This window comes from Echinops telfairi, unplaced genomic scaffold (genome assembly GCF_000313985.2).
Source record: "Echinops telfairi isolate 266 unplaced genomic scaffold, ASM31398v2 ScPeMD7_23;HRSCAF=83, whole genome shotgun sequence".
In the NCBI taxonomy this organism is placed as follows: Eukaryota; Metazoa; Chordata; class Mammalia; order Afrosoricida; family Tenrecidae; genus Echinops; species Echinops telfairi.
In genome coordinates, this window is record NW_022103920.1 from 79,807,181 (window position 1) to 79,813,478 (window position 6,298).

At 43.1% G+C, this 6,298-nt stretch overlaps 1 pseudogene; it reads left to right on the forward strand.

Moving 5' to 3' along the window:
- Positions 1-4,148, forward strand: part of LOC123521528 — a 9,462-nt pseudogene extending 5,314 nt beyond the window's left edge.
- The last annotated feature ends 2,150 nt before the right edge of the window (positions 4,149-6,298 follow it).

The window sequence follows — 6,298 nt, forward strand, 5'->3', positions numbered from 1 at the left end:
CGAACATGATAGTGGGACAAGAGGAAAGTAAAAAGGAAATAGAGGAAAGAACTGGGAGACAAAGGACATTTATAGAGATCTAAATAGAGGCATATACATATGTAAATACATTTATATATAATGATAGGGGAATAGATCCATGTACATATATTTATTTATAAAGTATTATGGCACCAGATGGACATTGGGCCTCCACTCAAGTACTACCTCATTGCAAGAACACTTTGTTCTAATAACCCAGTACTTTGTGATGCTCACCTTCCCTAACACAATCGCTGAAGACAAAGAGGGTGCATAAGCAAATGTGATGAAGAATCTGATGGTGCCCGGCTATCAAAAGATATAGCATCTGGGGTCTTAAAGGCTTGAAGATAGACAAGCAGCCATCTAGCTGAAAAGCAACAAAGCCCACAAGAAAAACACCAGCCTGTGTGATCATAAGGTGTCAAAGGGATCAGGTATCAGGCATCAAAGATCCAAAACAAAACCAAACAAAATCATATCGATGTGAATGAGGGGGAGGGCAGAGTGGAGACCCAAAGCCCATCAGTAGTCTATTGGACATCCCCTGTCAGAAGGGCCACAAGGAAGAGACGAGCCAGTCAGGGTGCAGTATAACCATTGAAACACACACCTTTTCTCTGGGTCTTTAATGCTTCCTCCCCCACCCACGATCATGACCTTAATTCTACCTTACAAATCTGACTAGGCCAGAACATGCACACTGGTACAGATAAGAACTCACAACACAGGGAGTCCAGGACAGATAAACCCCTCAGGATCAAAAGTGGGAGTAACAAAATTAGGAGGGGAAGGGAAGGGGAAGGGGTGGGAATAAAGGGGAACTGATCACAATTATCAACATATGGTCCCCTCCCAGGGAGCCAGACAACAGAAAAGTGGGTGAAGGGAGACAAAAGTCGGTGTAAGACAGGAAAAAATAATAATTTATAAATTATCAAGGGATCATGAGGGAGGGCAGTGAAGGGGCTAATGAGCTGATACCAAAGGCTCAAGTAGAAAGAAAATGTTTTGAAAATTATGATGGCAACATATGTACAGATGTGCTTGACGCAATGGATATATGTATGGATTGTGAAAAGAGGTGTACAAGCTCCCCAGTAAAATGATTTTTTAAAGCACATATTGTGTAGGATATTAAAAATTAAAATGCATTTATTGAATATCCCCTTACAAAACGGTAGCGGGGAGGAGACAAGCCAGTCACGGTGCAGTGTAGCAACGATGAAACGTACAACTTTCCTCTAGTTCCTAAATGCTTCCTTGCTGCCCCCCGCCCCCCGCGCCACTATCATGATCCCAATTCTACCTTACAAATATGGCTAGACCAGAGGATGTACACTGGTACAGATATGAACTGGAAACACAGGGAATCCAGGGCTGAGGATCCCTTCAGGAACAGTGGTGTGAGTGGTGATAGAGTAGAGGGAGGGTGGGGTGGAAGGGGGGAACCGATTACAAGGATCTACATATAACCTCCTCCCTGGGGGACGGACAACAGAAAAGTGGGTGAAGATAGACATCGGACAATGCAAGATATGACAAAATAATAAGTTATAAATTATCAAGGGTTCATGAGGGAGCAGGGAGCGGGAAGGGAAGGGAAGGGAAAAATAAGTAGGTGATGCCAAGGGCTTAAGTGAAGAGCAAGTGTTTTGAGAATGATGAGGGCAATGAATGTAAAAATGCGCTTTACACAATTGATGTATGTGTGGATTGTGATAAGAGTTGTATGAGCCCCTAATAAAATGATTTTTAAAAATTAAAATGCATTTAAGTTCACTTGAGAAAATAATGTCTCTGGTTGAATATATTTAAATTCATCCTGTAATGTTCCTGGAGAAGTTAGATCCAGGTTGTAGATCACTATCATGATAAATAGTGTGAAAGCATCTTCAGATAACTTCTACAGTAAAACTACTTCTGGGATTGGAAAATACAAGCAAGAATCATCACCTACAAATGGAAGAGATTACCAAAAGAATAAGAAGAAACTAAAATGATTGCAGTCGGGGGAGAGAACCCAGGAACTCATGGCCCCACAGAGTCTCGGGTCCTGAAATCCCAGGCTGATCTGCTTCCTCTCTCCACTTTTCAGCCTTCTAATGTTCAACATCAACTCAGTGGCAGTGAGTTTGGTTTTTTGGTGTAAGTTTGTGTTATATATACAATCCCCAGGGTTTTCCGTTGTACTTAGTGGGAGACACAGGGGGAAATACATCCACTCCATCTTCCTATAAACAGAATATGTACTTCCTTTTAAAGAAATGTTTACAATACCAGCATCCCCTAGTTCTGAAACCAAAATCAGAATCTATAACAGCACGTGCTCCCCATGCAGACTTTGTGCAGTGAAACTTCTCTCACTGCCTCCAGTGTTCCATCTTCCCTAAGGGACACATGGAAATACTTGTCAACAAGGAGGATATCAGATTAAAATTAGGAGTCCAGAAACTGTAGTAGATATTAATTAATCATACCTATCACTCACGTGACACAGTCTAGTTGCTGAATATGAGGAAAACTTGAAGCACTGGCTGCAGAAAATCAAAGACTTCAGCCTTTAGTATGGATTGCTACACAGTGTAAAGAAAACAAACACCCTCACAACTAGGCCAGTAGACAGCATCGTGATAAACAGAAAAGGTCAAAGCTGTCGAGGATTTCATTTTGCTTGGAGCCACAGTCAATGCTCGTGGATGTAGCAATCGAGGAACCATAGGATGAATCCCACTGGGCCAATTTGCTGCCCACGACCTCTTTAAAGTGTTGAAGAGCAAAGATGTTACTGTGAAAACTAAGGTGTGCCTGGTCCAAGGCAAAGTATTTTCAATCACCTCATATGCTTGTGAAAGTTGGACACTGAATAAGGAAGACCTAAGAATAATTGATGCATTTGAACTAAAATGTTAGTGACGAATATTTAAAGCACCATGGACTGCCAAGAGAACAAACAGATCTGCCTTGTAAGAAGTATAACCAGCGTGATCCTTAGAGGCAAGGATGGCAAAACTTCATCTCATGTGCTTTAGACATGTTATCAAGAGAGAGCAGTCCGTAGAGACGACATCATGTTTGGTAAAGTGGAGAGGGAATGAAGAAGAGGCAGGCCCCCAACGAGATGGATTGACACTACAGCTGCAACAGTGGGCTCAGGAGCAGACAGTGTTTCGTTCTGCTGTGCACAGGGTCACTGTGGATCATAGTCAGCTCAATGGCACTCAACAACAACATCCTGGATTATAGGCTGTAGTACAATTCACAATGCAAGAAGAGATTTAACAATATGTGAAACTCCTTTTTTAAATATCCTGAAAAGTCTTTATTGCAAGAACCTCTTCATTTTCTTTTTATCCATTTCATGAAACAAAGAATGTAGCTGGAGAAATTGCAAAGGCATTTCCCCTATGTTTTAAAAAAAAAAATCTGCTCTCTTCCCCCTCATGCAGCAGGAAGCCGCATCTTCCTGTGCAGTCCCAGCCGCATCCTTGAGACACGACGGTGAAGGTTGCAGTAAACAGATGTGGCCACATTGGGCACTGGGTCACCAGGGCTGATTTCATCTCAGGCAAAGAGGACATTGCTGCCATCAATGACTCCTTCATTGACCTGAAATACATGATCTACATGTTTCAGTATGATTCAACCCATGGCAAGTTCAAAGGCACTGTCCAAAGGGCGGTTCAAAGGCTGAGAAGGGAAAGCTTATCATCAAGGGGAAATCAGTCTGTATCTTCCAGGAGCAAGATCCCTCCGACAGCAAGTGGGGTGAAGCTGGTGCTGAGTATGTCGTAGAGTCCACAGGTGTCTTCACAACCCTAGAGAAGGCTGGGGCTCATCTGAAGGGTGGTGCCAAAAGAGTGGTCATCTTTCTCTGCCCCTTCTGCCGATGCATGTTTGTGATGGGTGTGAACCAGGAAGAAGTATGACAACTCGCTGAAGATTGTCAGTAATGCCTCCTGCACCACCACTGCTTCCCACCCACCCCCGAAGGTCATGATAACTTTGGCATCATGGAGGGACTCATAACCAGACTCCACGGCATCACTGCCACCTGGGGATGGCCCTCTGGGAAACTCTGGCTCAGTGACCATGGGCCTGCCCAGAATGTTACCCCCACCTACTGATGTTGCCAAGGCTGTGGGCAAGGTTATCCTGTGGCTGAATGGGGAACTCACTAACATAGCCTTCCTAGTCCCTACCCCCAGTGTGTCAGTCATAGAGCTCACCTGCTGTCAGGAGAAAGTTCCTAAGTATGATGATATCAAGAAAGTGGTGAAGTAGTAACCAAATGGTCCCCTAAAAGTCACCTTGGGCTACACTGAGGACCAGGTGGTCTCCTGTGACTTCCACAGTGACGCCCACTCTTCCACCTTGCTGCTGGAGGTGGCATTGCCCTCAATGACCACCTAGTCAAGCTCTTTTCCTGGTATGAATTTGGCTAGAGCAACAGAGTGGTGGAGCTTATGGTCCACAAGGCCTCCAAGGAAGAAGAGGTACCTGGACCACCAGCCCCAGCCCCAGCACTAGAGGAAGAGAGAGGCCCTCCGCTGCTGGGGAGTCTTTGCCCCAGTTCGATCCCCTGACACACTGAGAATACCCCATCACCGAGAGTTTCCATCCAGACCCCTGGAGAAGGGGAGGGACTGAGCGAGCCCAACCTTATCATTTACCACAATAAAGTACACTGTACCCAGCCAAGTTTAAAAAATAAAATCACGAAGATACTTTTACAAGCTGGACCAAATCAGATTAATTTCTATACCAGTCCATCAGAGCAAATGCTCTGAGCTCTGCATTCAAGACTGCTAAAGATGCACTGGCTGGTCCCACCTGCAGATGCTCGTGGACATTTAACTGAGCCACTGTTCTCACTAGAATTGGTATTTTATTTATGATGCACTGATTACAAAACTACACAGGTTTTGTGTGCTCAACTTGGAAGCCATTTTCTCTAGAAATCCTATCATTTTTAGAGTGCAACAGTGCTGAATGCAAAAATTTTCAGAAATGGCTAAATGGTGTTATAGCTGAAATGCCTTTAGTTTTATGGAGAGGTCTGGATGAACTCCATTGAAAGGTATGGAAGGAAGGACTAAGGCGAAACCATACATCTACCCATCTCTTGTCTCATCTCCAAGGAGCCCTGGTGGTCTAGTGCTTAAGCGCTCAGTTCCACACTAATATAGAGAGTCACTATGAGTCCGAATCAACTCAATAGCGAAGAGTTTGGTTTTAGTTGGGCCTCCTCCCAGCATCCTAGTCAAGGGAACTGAAGGTGAAAGAGATTGCCAAATAAGGAAGATTGGATGGACACAGCTGGGGAAGCTGAAGGTTTAGGCCCCAGCTCTCGTCCTCCATGCCATTTCAGAATACTAGGAGCCAGGTCTTTACTCCCCAGGCAGAATATTGGGACCCTTCCCTGGTGATGTGGATATAAGATTAAATATATAAAACTACTAATAGCAGGGGCTTTCCAACACAGTCTAGCCATTTTACAGTGAAGTTCAAGGATAACAAGTCCTGCATAGACACCAAGCTCAGAGCTTCCAATCAATTATTTCACTCTTCTTTTTTTAATATGAGCAGACAAACAAGGATTAACAGACCATCTAAGGAGAGAGTTCTAAGACAGGTCACAGAGAACAAGAACAAACAAAAGTCAATTTGGGGATAACAGATGCTGTGTAGAAAGAAAACTTCAAAACTATTATCATTGATGTCCTCAGAGAAACAGACCTAGGATACATGAAACAAAAATGGGAGGCTAAATAACAGGGAATATTCCTAGAACAAAAAAGGAACTAGACTATGAACAAAAAGTGAAAAATAACTAATCCAGGAGATATGACATCCAAAATTAACAGGAGTTAACAAAAGAGAAAACAAAGAAGAGAAGTTAAATTCAAGAAAACTTCCCAAGATGGAAAAACAAAAGATCCGAATTGAAAGGGCGACGGAAGGCCTACCACAACTGATTTTTTTAAAATGTAAGTTTAAAAGACCCCATATAGAGGCAATTTCAGAACTCTGTAAATTTCAGAATTCTGGAGACAACAAATAGGAGATTCTATTTGTTTCCAGAGTTCTGGAGAGGAAAATTAAAACAGATCATATATGAAAATCAGATGGCCTTATAGTTCTCAATAGGAGTCCTTGGGTTGCACAAACAGTAACAAAAGCTTCATGTTTCAACTCCATTCTAGACTTCTTGGAAGAAAGTTTTAGAAATATACGTTCATTGAAGATCCCATCCTTTGAAATCTTATGGAGTGCA